A 16627-nucleotide genomic window follows, 5' to 3' on the forward strand; every position below is an offset into this window, starting at 1 on the left:
GAGAAGCGCGAGCAAGGGCCCCGGTGGGGGCGGAGGGCGTGAGAAGCGCGAGCAAGGGCCCCGGTGGGGGCGGAGGGCGCGAGAAGCGCGAGCAAGGGCCCCGGTGGGGGCAGGGGAGCGTATGTATCTTGGAGCAGGCCCCGGGAGAGGGCATGTATATTGGACATTGAGCAGGCCCCGGGAGAGGGCGCGTATATTGGACATTGGGCAGGCCCAGTGGGGCACTGTCTGTGAAGGGGAAGCCCCAGAAGGGGGCAAGCCCAGTGGAAGGCCCCAGAGAGAAGGGCGAGTCTACTAGGAAGCCCGAAGAGAGAGCGGGCTACTTAGAACAGTCACAGAGACAGGCCAGCGAGGGCCGGCACAGGGAGTAGCCCCGGAATCGTGGTATAGCAAGACCAGCACCATGCCAGGGGGGGCAAGAAGGCAGTCTCCCATTGATAATGTAAGATCAAAGATGTGGCGGGCGAGACAGAGGGTGCGTTCAGGACCCAGACTTGGCACAGTAGGCAAGGGCGTCAGGGGAGGACACGGTACCCCTAGGTCGTCCTGCCACAGGGTCACAAACCCTAGTTTGGGAACTGCTGGTGTAGAGCAGTACTTTTTATTTTTGAATGAAGGATGAGATCAAGGAGCACGATTGAGAGTATTTCTGTTTGCATCTCTCCCCCAGCCCTCACATAGGCAACACAGCCCTGCTGAATGACAACAGAAAATGAAAGGGAAAGAGGAACTATGTAGGTGAGTTGAGAATTCATTTGTTGATAAGGTTTATTTTTGCCTAACACTAGAGAGTGTTATTGGCAGGGATCAATACAACTTGGAACCTGAAGCATCTGTGAAATAAGTGCTCTGGGATTCTGCTGGGATGAGTCTGTGTTTTAGAGTTAGCCTTTTTTTTTCATTAAAACTTCCCACTCTTGCTAATTAAAGGAGTGCTGATGGTAAAGGGTGTGTCTATGGGAGGTATATATGCAGTATATGTAGGCAGTACCAGTAGGGAAAGTGGAATGGACTTCCTGCACATAGGGTCCCAGGTAGACAAGGTTGTACATGCTGGACACATCTACACGAGATGCTGTGTCTCTGTAGCTCATCACTGCAGTGACATAGTGTTGGTGGGCACTAACCATGACTCTGCTGCTACTGTGCAGTAGAGTCAGAAATGACCCATGCACTGCCGGGACTGTACAGTACCAGTGGGTGCTGTGCAATCATTTAGTACTTGGTAGTGCAAAGTCATTTAGTACTTGCTCTAGCAACTGCACAGTGGGGCACGTGTAGATGCGCCCACTGTGCAAAACCAGTTCACCACAATTTCACTTCTATGAATGCTTCTGCATGGAGCAAACCAGGAAAACCAAGGCTGCAACTGAACTCCAACTAGCTTCAAGCATCAAGGACAATAAAAAGTCCTTTTTCAGATATGTGGGGAGCTGGAGGAAAAGCAAGGGTAACATTGGACCCCTGCTAAACCAGATGGGACAACTGACAACTGACGCCCAGGAAAAAGCTAACCTATTAAATGGGTACTTTGCGTCGGTCTTTCGTCAGTCCCATGGGATGCCCATGCCCACTACGGGACAGGGAGGTCTGGGTGAGGGAGATCCCCTGCCCTCCATCAATGCTGACCTTGTGAAGGAACACCTTGAGAGGCTGGATACCTTCAAGTCAACTGTCCCTGACAGTCTACACCCCAGGGTACTCAAGGAGCTGGCAAGTATCATAGCCCAGCTTCTGACATGGATCTTTGAAAACTCCTGGCACTCTGGTGTAGTGCCCAAAGACTGGAAGAAGGTCAATGTGGTACCTATCTTCAAGAAAGGGAGGAAAGTGGATCTGGCAAACTATAGGCCCATCAGCCTGACATCTATCCTGGGGAAGGTCTTAGAAAAGTTTATTAAAGAGGTCATCCTTAATGGACTGGCCGACGCCAACATCCTGAGGGATAGACAGCACAGGTTTGTTGCGGGTAGGTCTTGCTTGACCAATCTCATTTCCTTTTATAATCAGGTGACCTATCACCTGGACAAAGAAGAGATTGATGTCATATATCTTGACTTCAAAAAAGCCTTCGATCTGGTATCCCATGATCACCTCTTGGCGAAACTGGTCAATTGTGGCCTTGGGTCCACCGTGATCCGCTGGCTGGGAAATTGGCTCCGTGGTCGGACCCAGAGGGTAGTAATAGAAGTCAATCATCATGGTGCCCTGTGACCAGTGGGGTCCCCCAAGGCGCTGTCCTTGGACCTATATTGTTCAACATCTTCATTAATGATGTGGACATTGGAGTCAGAAGTGGACTAGCCGAGTTCACTGATGACACCAAACTTTGGGGCAAAGCATCCACACCTGAAGACAGGAGGGTGATCCAGGCTGACCTGGACAGGCTCAGCAAATGGGAGGACAAGAACCTGATGGTGTTTAACACCAAAAAATGCAAGGTTCTCCACCTTGGGAGGCAAAGCCTGCAGCACCCTTATAGGCTAGGCAGTGCTACGCTGACTAGCACTATGGAAGAAAGAGACTTGGGGGTCATCATTGACCACAAGATGAACATGAGCCTGCAATGCGATGCTGCGGCTAGTAAAGCGACCAAAATGCTTGCTTGCATCCATAGATGCTTCTCAAGCAAATCCCGGGACGTCATTCTCCCCTTGTACTCGGCCTTGGTGAGGCCGCAGCTGGAGTACTGCGTCCAGTTTTGGGCCTCACAATTCAAAAAGGATGTGGAAAAGCTTGAGAGAGTCTAGAGAAGAGCCACGTGCATGATCAGAGGTCAGGAAAACATATCTTACGATGACAGGCTGAGGGCTGTGGGGCTCTTTAGCCTGGAAAAGCACAGGCTCAGGGGTGATCTGATGGCCCCCTATAAGTTTGAGGGGTGACCACCAGTTCCTGGGGGAACGTTTGTTCACCAGAGTGCCCCAAGGGATGACGAGGTCGAACGGTTATAGACTACTGCAAGACCATTTCAGGCTGGGCATAAGGAAGAATTTCTTTACTGTCTGAACCCCCAAGGTTTGGAATAGCCTGCCATTGGAGGTGGTTCAATCACCTACATTGAACACCTTGAAGAGAAAATTGGATGCTTATCTTGCTGGGATCCTATGACCCCAGCTGACTTCCTGCCCTTTGGGCAGGGGGTTGGACTTGATGATCTTCCGAGGTTCCTTCCAGCTCTAATGTCTATGAAATCTATGATATGTCCAGGATAGATGTAACAGGTAGATTAAAACTGGCTTGGAGCTGTCCATCCTGCAGTTTTACCTTCTGACCACAGCGCACACTAGATAAGTTTTTTTGGGTTTTTTTCTTTGTTTGTTTTGTTTTTTGTGACCCTTTTATCCCTATGGGTTCTCGCTTGTATGCCTCTTTCAGCACTTCCCCTCCCCGCTTCTCCCTTTTTCCTCTCTCCTGCTTTCCCACCTATTACTCTAATCTCTCACGCCATTTTATTCTTTGCTCTATGCTGTCCTTCTGCAGCATCTTATGAAGTAAATTTGAGTTAATGAAGGTCTGTATTTTTATATATAGGGCTGTCAATTAATCGCAGTTAATGTGTGCAATTAACACACCAGGTGGATCTTATATTAATTTTTTAACTCGTTAATTGTGCATGTGGTTTTGGAGCCCACACCTGGGCTCCTCTACATCACCTTCAGGCCTCCCAGCAGGGCAGCGGTGGCAACACAAAGAACCACAGGGCAGCCTGGGCTTGGGCTCTGAGTGGCTGCAGCAGAGGGCAGTGGGCACACATAGACATGGACACACAGGAGCAGCTGCAGCCTGTATGCTGCATGTAGAGCAGCACCGCACTGGTAAGTCTCTGGAGGGGGAGGGAGGTAGATTGAGGCCCTTATGGTGAGGGAGGGAATGGGGGAGGTGCTTGGGTGAATAGAGCCCTGGGGTTAGGGCAGGCTGTGAGACAGAGCTGCAGGTGGCTCGTCTAGGGGGATGTGGGGGCATGGCTTCCTGCCACCAGACATACTCCCAGGGGAGGCATGAGCAGCATGTGCTACCAGGATTTGAGTGCAGAGTGGATGGAGGCTGACCACTGCGGGGTGGGGCTCTGTGCACTGCTGTCTTTGTCCTGGGAACTGTGCAATGCCAGGTTGTGCTTCCTGCTGCCAGGCAGGCACGGGATGTGCGGTCATATCTGGGGGGCATGCGCCCCCATGCCTTCCCTGAGGGTGCATGCAGTGGCACAGAGCGGTCCTCCTCCCTACCCCTCGATGAGCCACCCACAGCTCCATCACATGACCTGCCCCAGTCCCAGGGCCCCACCTCCTCCCTCACTGTGGGGGCCTTGATCTGCCTCTCACCCCTCCCCCTCCACAGACTTACCTGCTTGGTGGTGCTTGTGTGTGTGCCTGTGTGTGTGTCTGTCCTTTACTCCCAAGCCACAGTGCCCCCCCCCCAGGCCCACTGTTTCCCCTCACTCTTATCCCAAATCCTGCCAGGGCATGCAGGGTCCAAACCCTGCTCCCCCACACCCTCCTCCTTACCATGCAAAGTACCTGCATAATTCTGACGTTTTAGCTGTGTGATTAAAATGGTGATTAATTGCAACTAACTTTTTTTAATGATGCAACTAGTTGCAATATTTTTTTAATTGTTTGACAGCCCTAGATATAATTTAGTAACTCTATAAAGGTGCATATTACCCCATCTGACTTTAGGCTGACACAGCTAATCTCCCAGTATATACATATCCAAAGTATAAATGCAGATTGCCAGGCTACCAGAACTAGGGCAAAAACATACGTTACAATACTTAAAACAAAGAGAGACACATTTTCCCTATATATGAGCCTCCCACTCCTGCAGAACTTGAACTCACGGGTTGCAACCAGATGTGCAGGGACATGTACCTGTAGTGGCACAAATAGTAGCAGCACAAATTTGTGTCACTACTTTGTGCCACAGCACACGCCCTTGCACACGTGCTTTGTTGTGGGACACTGTGTCCTGCTTTGGGCAAACTGCCCTTGCCCCGCTCCCTCCCAGCTTCTAGCATGCTGAAGCAGCTGGGGCACAAATGTAGGAGCATCTCCCTGTAGAACCAAGCCTCTGCTTGTTCTGGCATTGTAGCATGTGGTTTTTTTTTTTGTGGGGGGGGGTTGTGTGTTTGTGTGTGTGGGGGAGATATGTGGGGGGGGAAATCCCAGTAGCAAAATTTGCAGCGCGGGGAACATTTTAATGTTCCACATATGTGCTTTGTGGCACCACTGAGAGGTTTGTGATGCCACATATCAGATGTGCCTACATGTGGGGATGTGGACATGGTAGCAGTGGTGGGAAATAGTAACAACATTTCTTAGGAGGAAAAAAAGAGTGAGGATTTTCTGTGACTGACTTCTTCTGTAATTTAGGCAAGCCTAATTGAGGCTAGGTGAAATCTCAGACTTATGTTTTGTTTTACTTAAGATTTTTTTAACTGAAGCATTGTCTGTTTTGAGATTTACTGTGTTTGGTTTTCCAAGACGAGAATATACTTGACTACTGCTGAGACACAGAATGGGTAATATTGTACTTGGAGCACTTTCTAGAAAGTGCAGGAAAAAACCTGTCTTCAAGAGGTGTTGGTAGGATGTTTGCTGTGATCAGTAAGTGGCATGGGAGAAAAATAGGATAGCCAGATGGGGTGAAAAGAATATGAGAGCCAATGAGAACTTTCAAGGACAGGTGGTGAAACAAGCTGTAGCCTAAAATCCAGACAATCAGAGAAAAGAAACACAAGCGGGGGCGGGGGGAAAGAGGTATCCATTTACTGGGTTCCTTATTTTTCTCGTCAGGATGGGAGCAAGCAAACTTGGTAGCAGACCTTACAGAAACAGCAGGGCTAGGACCTTGCAGAAACAGTAGCTCCAGGAACTATGCCGACAGTAGTAAGAGAGATTCAAAGACCACCCAGAGGGAATGTTGACTCAACAAAGGCAGACAGGAGTACATAGCTCATGGGTCAATAGGATGTTTCCAGAAAAAGTGGGATTTATCATGTGCCAGACTTTGCTCCAGACCCAGAACAAGCAGAACTCACACTGACTCTACAAAAAATAACAAGCCAAGCAGGTCAGACATTATGACTGGAAAATAGTGTGGACATTGGGCAGTTTAGATGAACCACAAATTAGCAGTCTGGGTAAACTGGCAAAGATTGTTTTCAACCTCCCCCTCTTGTGAATCTGTTTAGCCCTGCACATAACCCAGTTTTATCTTCTTCAGATGTTTGCATAATTTATATTTCGCAGATTGACTAGGTGTTAGCAAGGCGAACACTTTCCTGAGAAGCAGTTTTTTTCCTGTGCCCATTTTCTTCCTGAACTTGTTCTTCACGTCTGAGTGTTTTATTTTTTTATTATAAGCACTAACATTTTGTTTTGATCTTTGTTTTGATTTGAATATGGGCTATGTTGCATCAAAAACTGAGAATATTTTTATTCATTCTAGTGACACGTATATTTTGTAGCTGCTTTCTCCTTGTTGCTATATTGTTGAAACAGACCAACAGTCAGACTTTGATATTCTGTATTTGTTATGAATTTGTTTTAAATTAAGCCATGAAATCACTGCTCTTGATTAAGCACTTAAACCTTAGCAAAGCATTGAGATCCCCTCTTTAAGCTATATATGAAATACCTATCCAGGACTTTGGCTTCCTTGCCATAACAATAAATTAAAATTCTTAGCAAACCTGAGTTACGTAAAGAATCCAGACCTCAGGAAAAAATATCTGAAAAACTATGCTCAACATCAAGTTGCCACAAGAATCTTATCCCCTCCCACATTTCTCGCAGTGCCTGTTTTAAAAATGTGGAGTTATGCCACATGTCTCAAAAGAGAATGCTCATAAACTCTAAACCATGGTGATATGTAGAACCAAATGCATTTCTAAGCCTTCTTCCATGCTGGGTTATGTTGACCAAGCATGTGGGATAGTCTAGCCAGGTTATTTAATTTGGTGCTTTTGAGTCCTGAGCTCTTCTGAAAATCTGGTCCCTGATGTTTTCTGTGGAGCTTACAGTAAGAAGCAACATGCTCTGAAAGAATGAGCACAGAGCTGGGAGCCAGGTATTTCTGGATTCCAGCCCTAGCTCCGTTATTGGCTTGTTAAGTGGCCTTGAAGTAAATCAACATGTCACACATCAATAGCAAAATGGGATAATTGGTACCATTTTGATCCTCAGGGGGATTTTCTGGAAGCTAATTAGGCAATAACTTTATAACACTTTGTCCATGTAAATCCATAAGTGTTGGACTCGATGATTATTCATCACAGAATCATTACCCGAAGATCAAGATGTAATAAACTTTGATGTGTACCTCCTGTTGACTTCAATGGACATTGTTCAGCACAACTGATAGTTACAAAATCATGGACTAAACTGTGAGGTCCCCTCTGACCATGCATGTAAAGGCATAATGGAATCTAATGTGTAAGCCACAAAATTGTGGTTTCTGACATGTCACACATTCATGGCAAGAGGCATAAGTGTGAGAGTGTGCATTAGATTCCATGATGACTTATTGCAGGCGGAGTCCAATCCCAGGTTCTCCCTGCACTTGTGAGAAGCAAGCTCCTGCAGCTGGGAGCTGCCTCAGTTGAGGGGCTTCCAGCCATGGGGGTGCCCCATGGACCTCTGGGGCTGGGGGATCATGGTAGCTGCAATGAGGCTTTGGGGTGCATGAGACGCTGAGTCTTGAGGATCATAGCTGCTGCGATTTCCCCCAAGCCCAGGAGTTTCACACTGGGCATGGTGCACTGTCAGCTGATGGGAATTACAGATATATGGGAGACCCTGCTACACATGCAAATTAAGCTTGATAGCAACCAGCTATAAAGTTGGTACACATTTTCAAAGTCTAAATGTATAGCTGGCTGGAGCTTTTTATTGTGTGATAAGTACTTTGCACATGTAGCTGGTCTTAAGATAATTGTGCAATTAACCAGTTAATACCTATAATGTGTAAGAGGGGGCCAGTAGCAGGCTGGCTGGCAAGGGCTTGCAGCAGACTACACACTCCAGGCTAGAGGAGTCTACAGGCTTGTGGGAACTACAGCCAGCTACAGGCAATCAGGAATGATTGCAGGCTGCCTAGGAGAACTGGACCAATTGCAGAGGATGTAATGCTGGCCACAGGAAGTTAAAGGCTCCTAGGGAGAGGAATCAGAGGGTGGAGACTGAGAAAGGGAGAGAGTGCTTGGCCAGTGGTTGCAGAACTAAGCAAAGGACTCACAGCTGTATGGCTGGAGGCAGCAGCATCATAGGCACTTGTATGCTTGATGAAATTGACTTTTTAAGCGGTTCAGTTGTACTTTTTTACCGGTTTAATGCTGTCACAGTTTACACCTGTGGCAGCATATTCTATTTAAATTTCATTACACTGTACATGTGTGGTGGAATCTTTTGATTTAAATGAATTTGTTACATAGCCAAGTAAAGCACATCCAATGTATTTTAGTTTCCTATGTAACATATTGCAGCGATACATCCAGAGAGGGAGGCAGGGATGGTGCATGGGGCGCTGGAAGCCCAGGTATGCTCGGGGAAGCTTGGGTTTGGTGGGCTTTGAGCACCCTGTGCACTGTCTCCGCTGCCTTCTTCAGCCACCGACATACCCAGCTGCCTTCCTGCCACCTTTCCATGCTGCCCCAGGGGTAAGCCAGCCCATTCCCAAGCATTCCCAGGCAGTGGGAAGGTATTAGGGACAATACACGGGGTGCTGGACACCTGCCAAGCCCAAACTTCCCCATGCCCGGGCTTCCAGTACCCCGTACACTGTTGGATCAGGCAGGTGCTGCCTGCGACCTGGGGCGGCACCTACACAGCTAGCAACTTGCCTGGGCAGCCCTGGGGGGTGTTGCTGCTGTAGAGATGAGCACTAGGCCCCCCTGCAACTTAGGGTCTGTGTGATCGTGCAGCAGCTTGCACGGGCAGGCTCAGCTGGTGGGGGGAAGGGATGGGAAAGTGGGCCATTCACCACTTTTTTTGTTGTTGTTCTGGTAGAATCTGCCTGCTTGTCCCATGGCTGGGGGTGAGCTGCAGAGAGACTCTGAGCTGTGGGGGGGGAAGGGGGGAGGGTGGGTGATGCCTGCCTGGCAGCTCGCCCCTCAGCCCCAGGAAATGCAAGGGGCAAGAAAAAAAAAGGATCAGATCCCTTGCTATTTCTCCGGCAAGGGGAAAAAAAATCAGGCCCCTCACTATTTTTTTTTTTTTTCAGTGGAGCCTGCCTGCATGACCTGTCATTGGGTCATGCAGCCCCTGAGCTGTGGGGGGCCCACGACTTCCCTCGTACATTGGTGGCACCCCTGGGGCTGCCTGGGTGGACTGCTAGTGGGCTGGTGCTGCCTGGGGTATGCTGCTGCTGTGGAGGGAAGGACTGGGGCCCCCTGCAGCTCAGAGCCTGCTGGCTGCTTGTCCCCTGGCTGCGGAAGAGGTGGGCAGGCTCTGGGTGGGGGGTGGGGGCAGAAAAATAAAGGCTCAGGCCCCTTGCTGCTTGTTCTGGTGGAGCCTGCCTGCAGCCAGGGGGTGAGCTGCTAGCAGACCATCACTGTTCCACAATAGTGACAGAAGTTCTAAATTGAAACGGTGTGTTTTTAATCAACACAATTAAAAACCCACTGTTTTAATTTAGGGATAATTAAACCCCCATTACATTTAAAAGTGGCCCATGAGACCAGGAAAGGAAACTCACATGGGAGAAAAAAGACTGCACTGCAGCACTGATGGACTAGCACGAAGCTGGGAGCACCATCTTGATGGCTGGGGGTTAAGACCTCAAGACTATGAGTTGCTGTATGGACTGCATTTATAGGTGGACTGGTTTACATGGATTCCTGTGCGGCAAGGGTGCTGGGGAATAAACGTACAGTGCCTGAGACTTAAGTTGACTGGTTGAGCTAAGTATTAACTTTGAACCTGATATAGGGCCTGATAATCACAGATCGGGATTAAGATTCTCCACGAGAGATTCATAGATTGTTAGGGCCTGGAAGGGACCTTGCAGATCACTGGGTCCAGTCCCCCTGCACTAGGCAGATGCACAGTGACATTTTCAGAACAGCTCTTTATTCTGTGAAATGATTCTGGATGCTTCTTCAAAAGCACGCCATTTTCTCATAAATTTAGAAAAAAAATCTATATATTTTTGCAAACAGACGAATCATGAATGTTAACTGATGACAAATTCAGAATTAAGCCTTTTATGGGAAAATGTTACTAAGTAGCTTAAATGGCAAAAGTTTTCACATGTGAAATTGCCAAAGCAAATGGGTGACAATGGAGATCCGAGTGCCTGCAGAAATTATTAATTTATAAATTATATTATTCTGTAAATTATTTATTACGTTATAAACTAGTCACCATATACTTTGTCATATTTCCAATTTAACTATAATCCTTGTTGTTTGATTTCCATGCCAGATAAAATGGCAAGAAGAAATGAATTTTCAGCAATTATTCAAGTTCACTGTGTATTATTCACATACATTTTTTCTTTACTCTATCTCTATACAGGGATACTGTTCTTACTAACAGTAGTATTGTTATTCCCATTGAACTATAGCACAGGGTTATACAGAACTGAACTGTGAACTCTTTACTCTGAGCGGCAAGAAATTCACCCAAGTTCTAGATTTTGGATTTCACTCTGAGTAGGAGACACACCGTTGACTTTCAGAGTAATCTTCCCAAAATCACAGAGGGGAGTCTGTGATACAGCTAGGCATAGAACCTCAGTTTCTGAGTACAAGTCCTTTTTCTTAACCACAACACACCTAAAAGAGACACTTAGAGAAGTCAAATATAAAGGAAAAGATGCAGCCCTTGTGCAGCAAGAATGAATGATTAATAATTCTGACAAGGGTATTTGGGTAAAATGTGCTATCTTTTTATTAGACCAAAGAACCTTGTCTGCCTATGTCCTTAAACCAGCATGGTTAAAACTTACACCCCTGATTAACAATCTAATAACGTGTTGAAGCATTGCTGCTATTTGCAAAAATGAGGCCAGGATTATCCCCCGAAGGAAATGTTTGCTGACTTTACCCTAAAGTGGAGATTTTTCTCTGATGCCGGAGCTCCTTTGCTGTGATTGGTGGCATTACCATTTTTTTCACCTCCAGGCTTGATCTTCTCCAAGCTGCCTTTGACAAAGAGAGCTTGCCCAGCTCCTGCAGAAGAAATAGCAGTGGAGCAGCAGTTATCTCTCTAGCCATCTGTGGCTTCAGGCGCTGTAGAGAACGGATTCCCTTTTTGTTTTTCCAAGATCCACAGGACTGTGAAAGAGTTCTGAAAAATCAAAGTTTATTAGAGGAAATATTTTGAAGACAACTCTGCAAGGGGACTTTCTTTAGGAAAGAGAGGAGACGTCCTTCTGAGATGTTAAAATATATAGTAAATGAGATTAGTAAGTCTACAAAGAAGGAGGCTGAAGTCCAGAATTGAATGTGAAGTGATTGATGTTCACATGTGTGGATCTCATTGCATGGTGGAAGTCATAGATAGCAAGAAAACAGACACTTCAAATTCACGCATCTTGAAATCCAGTCCATTAAAAAAAGTTAGTTAAAAGAAGTATCAAATGCTAGGTCTGCCTCTCAATTTCTCTGCCAGTTTCTGTGGTTCTACAACTATGCATTTCTGGTATTTTAAATTGAAATGAATGGGAGTTATATGGATGAAGCCCTAAACCAGAGTGCTCACAAGTGCATAAAGAGAAAATGTAGGCACCTATACTTGTCTCTAATCTCTTTTCTATAAAAAGATTGAAGGATTATTCTAAATGGTAATAGGCACAGTAGGCCAAATCTTAGTTGTTCCTGTTTAGTGAGCTTTAGATAAAGTGCCCCCACTGCCATTTTGAGGCCTGGGGATGCTGATACATGAGATACTCTGGGTGCTTTAATTAGAGTGGCTCTTGGAGCTGTTCTAATTAAAGCTGTCTCTCCTCCCCACTCCCAGACCACATGTAAAAACTCCCCTAGTGACAGAGGATGCAGAAAAGGCTGACGTGTTCAATGCCTTTTTCACCTCAGTCCTCACAGGCAAGGCCAGCTCCCAGACTGCTGCACCTGGCAGCACAGTTTGGGGAGGAGGTGAGCAGCCAATGGTGGCAAAAGAACAGGTTAGGGACTATTTAGAGAAGCTGGAGGTGTAAAAGTCCACAGGGCTGGATGCAATGCACCCAAGGAAGCTGGGGGAGTTGGCCAATGTGATTGACTGCAGAGCCACTGGCCATTATCCTTAAACTCATGGTGGTTTAGGATAGTCAGCATGGATTCACCAAGGGGAAGTCATACCTGACCAACCTGATTGGCTCTGGATGCTGGGAGAGCAGTAGACATTATATAACTTGACATTAGCAAGTCTTTTGATATGGTCCCCCACAGCACGCTTGCAAGCAAGCCAAGGAAATGCAGGTTGGATGAATGTACTGTAAGGTGGATAGAAAATTAGCTAAATCATTGTGCTCAAAAATAGTAATCAATGGTTTGATGTCTAGTTGGCAGCTGGTATCAAGTGAAGTGCCCCAGGGCTTGGTCCTGGGGCCAGTTTTGTTTAATATCTACATCAACATCCTGGAAGATGGGATAGAGTACACTGTTCACAATTTTTTCAGATGACTCCAAGTTGGGGAAGTACTGGAAATGCTGGAGTGTAGAGCTAGGATTCAGAGAGACCTAGAGAAATAGGAGGACTGGACCAAAAGAAATCTCATGAGGTTCAATAAGGACAAATGTAAAGTCCTGAACTTAGGACAATCCCATGCACCAGTACAGCCTGGGGACTGACTGGCTAAGCAGCAGCTCTGCAGAAAAGGACCTGGGGGTTACAGTGGACAACAAACTGAAAATGAGCCAACAGTGTGCTTTTGTTGTGAAGAAGGCTAATGCCATAATGGGATGCATTAGTAGGAGCCTTGCCAGTAGACTGAGGGAAGTGATTCTCCCCTTCTATTTAGCATGAGTGAGGCCACATCTGGAGTACTATGTCCAGTTTTGGGCCCCCCACTACAGAAGGGATGTAGACAAATTGAGAGAGTCTGGTGAAGAGTAACGAAAATGGTTAGGGGGCTGGGGGACATGACTAATGAGGAGATGCTGAGGGAACTGAGTTTATTTAGCCTGGAAGAGGAGACTGAGGGGGCATTTAATAGAAGCCAGAAGCCTTCCGCTACCTGAAGGGTAGCTCCAGAGAGAATGGAGCTAGACTGTTCTCAGTGACAGCAGATGACAGAACAAGGAATAAGTTGCAGAATAAGTTGCAGCAAGGGAGATTTAGGTTAGATATTAGGAAAAATGTTCTTACCAGAAGGGGAGTAAAGCAGTGGAATAGGTTACTCAGAGAAGTGGTGGACACTCTAGCCTTGGAAGTTTTTAAAACCCAGCTAAGCAAAGCCTTGGGTGGGATGATGTAGTTGGGATGGTCCTGCTTTGAGCAGTGGCTTGGACTAGATGACCTCCTGAGGTCCCTTTCAGTCCTAATTTTCTATGAACTGCCATTACTATAGAAATGTTGCTGTTTTTCCTTATATAGTAGTTTGGAAACATGTATGCACTCTCCTTGAGTTTGAAAGGGAGCCGCTAAACCTATGAAATCTATTGTGTTCAGCAAGATAAGAACACAAAATAAAGTGTAATGGAAGAGAAGAGTAAAACAAAGATAAACTCTTGCGTATCCTATGAATGGAGAAAAGTGTTTTCAGATTCCCTGAACACATCCTGTGTTGATCAGATGACATGACATTAAAACTGCTGACGTACTCAAAGCTAGGCTGCTTGTTGACAGTGAACTGCAATTCAGATCCATATTGTGTAAGCAGAGAAAGCTGCTGAGCATTTTTGAACTTGTTCTTTTCTTCAGATCCAGTTCTCCAACCACTAATTTTCTTATTCTAGTACCATATTATTAACCACTATTAACTATAGAAAATTGCATCAGTGCCAACAAACAGTATAATAAACTTATTCAGGGGCATAAATATGAGTTAAAATGGTATGCTGTTTTTATCTGCCATTCACTGAAGGCAGTTCCCAAAATGACTTGATCCTCTGATCAAGTCTGTGGTCTGTCAGTTTTGCTAGACCTTCCTAAAGACTCAGAACTCCATCTCCTGGTCATTAAAGGCTGAGCAAAAGGTGCCTTTTTGCAGTGGCAGTAATATTGTTGGACTCAAGAGTAGGGCAGTTTGAGGTTACTAACTGCAACTGATTACAGAAAAAACTACTAACCTAAACTACTGACTCATTGTTTTACAGAGGTAGGTTGTTAAGTTTGATTCCATTTTTGTACCTAGGACATTTTTGTTTTCTTTGAATGAGACAGTTTTGAAAGGAAGAATAGTTAAGTGATTCAGCTTGCATCTTAAATGGCTGAAGACTGATAAACACACAGAAATATGCTAACTTTCCATTGCTTGTAAAGGCTGAATGGCTGAGACGTTGGTGGCTAATCTTAAATTTGAAAAAAAGATTTGTGTGATTTAGGAGCTTTTTGTATTTGAACTTTACATGTTGCCAACTATGGAACTTGCTGCCCTGGGAAATATGTGCAAACAAATATAAAATATCTGTGTAGTAACAGTCATAGTTGAGCTTGTGTATCAACATCACTGTTTGGAGAACAGTGCTGCAAGATTTATTATTATGGTCACATATACTACCTATCACTGCAGACCATTCATTATTCTGCACTTGCATGCAGAAGATCACTGATATGTGGAAGCTCCATTATAAGTAACGTTTTTGTGTGTGGCTCCAGAAGAGCACAGGCTGAAACAATTCACAACCATCTGTTGCCTCATCTGTAGTCAGATATTTCAGAAGACAGGTTGCTCCTTGGAGGACTGTGAGCTAGTTGCTGAAAGCATTTATAGATAAGTGCACTCTGTATAATGATATCTGGATATCATGGACATAGAAGGATAAAGAATCACGGTTTACTTAGTAAAGCCAAATTTGTCCCACAGCAAGCTGTTTCCATCCCAAGTAATTAAAGTGAAAGACCACTATTTTGGGCAACACACAAGAGTATTAAAAAACCCTCACCCTATTTCCCAAAACCAAGCTGCTGGCAGTGTTTACTTAGGATCAATACTGCTATGTGCACATTAATTTCAATGTGACTACTCATTGGGTGCCTTTACATGTGCAATGAATGTACCTGAATATACTTCAAAGAATATACAGGCACATTAAACTGTGCCTCTGCACACATGTGATCCTAATCTCCACAGGGTGGGGGAGAGCTGTCTTGGCAGTCAGGACTGCTGCGTCCCAGCCATGTGGAGATTGAGATGGGTCCTGATCCCTATATGGTGGGAAGACAGGTGCCCCTACCACTAGAACAGCTCACTGCATCAGCGGGGCTTAGCCAGGCAGCAATGGGCCCCCTGTTGCCTGGTAGACCAGGAGCAAATTGCACCCAGTCAGTGTCTGTATATGTACTAATGCACAGTAGCTAATGCACCGTTAATCTAGAACCTGTATTTCCTGGTACTAGCAAATGGCATATTGGCCTAATTTACTGTGCAGTGATCATGTCTACACATGCCCCTGAATGTTCAGTAACCACCATTACTGTGCAGTCCCAGTGGTGCATGGGCTGTTTCCAACCCTACTGTGCAGTAGCATCGAGCTAGGGTGCCCATTAACACTGTGTAGCCATAACTCATTGCTATGGCAACAAAGGATCTTGTGTAGATGTGCCCAATAAGTCCCGCATATGTATAGACAATGAAGTTTTCCCGAGCATTAGTTAGTCTAATGCACAGTAAACTGTCTCATGTAGATGCACCCATTGAGTAAAATGATACTTCATGTGATTGCAGTTTGCAGAATAAGGTCCCTCATTGCTCTTAAAGTCAGGAGCTTATACCTGTCTTAAGGCTTAGTAAAAACTGAGTGAGTCCCTCAGTAGTTGGCCTATGGCTGTTCCAGACACGTACGTAGTCCTTTATAGACCTGTTGGAAAGGTAGCTTGTATTAGACCATTCTTTCACCTAAATTCCAACCTCTTAGGACAAAGTTGTACTCTTAGGGTCAGATCAAGGAATGATCATTTGCACTAGTTAATGTTCCATCTCTCAATATTTTATACAATACAAGCAAAAAAGAAGTTTAATTCAACAAAAGATAAGAGTGAATGCCATATGCTGTTTGTATCAGGAATGGCTAACTAGAGCCTCATTCCCATTATAAAGGTAAGTATGGTTTACAATGACTGACATTCAAGTTTTGATAATCTTTTTACTTAACATGTTTTTTCCACTTACAGAAGTATTACTGTGTCTAGGAAATATGTTTAACAATAATAAAACATATTAGGTAGAAGGATACTGAACATGATGTAATTTTTTAAATCTTTCTGTCCATATGGGAAGATGGAGAGAATATTTCTTTCACAGTTATATATAGAGGAACTTAAAATGGGAAGATATTTCTCCACTTTGCAAGCTTCTTCAAGTTTATTATACCCCATTCTCGTAGCCTGTCAGACCAAAAGAAGTCGCATCATAAGACACACAAACATTTGTTTAAAGTAATATTTCAAAATAAAGTGCTGACTGCAGAACAATTCTGCAATCTCATAATAGAAATTGTAGGGTCTCTGCTGCCGATTTAACT

The 16627-nt window shown here is 45.3% G+C and overlaps 1 long non-coding RNA gene across 1 annotated transcript in view; it reads left to right on the forward strand.

Moving 5' to 3' along the window:
* LOC109308311 overlaps positions 1 to 16627 on the forward strand; it is a 30868-nt gene that overhangs the window by 3273 nt on the left and 10968 nt on the right. Inside the window, exon 2 of the long non-coding RNA XR_002100575.1 lies at positions 671 to 738. This is a non-coding gene — a long non-coding RNA (uncharacterized LOC109308311). The remainder of the gene's footprint in view (positions 1 to 670; positions 739 to 16627) is intronic.

Source organism: Crocodylus porosus, unplaced genomic scaffold, assembly GCF_001723895.1.
Source record: "Crocodylus porosus isolate Cpor-Errol unplaced genomic scaffold, CroPor_comp1, whole genome shotgun sequence".
Lineage (NCBI taxonomy): Eukaryota > Metazoa > Chordata > Crocodylia > Crocodylidae > Crocodylus > Crocodylus porosus.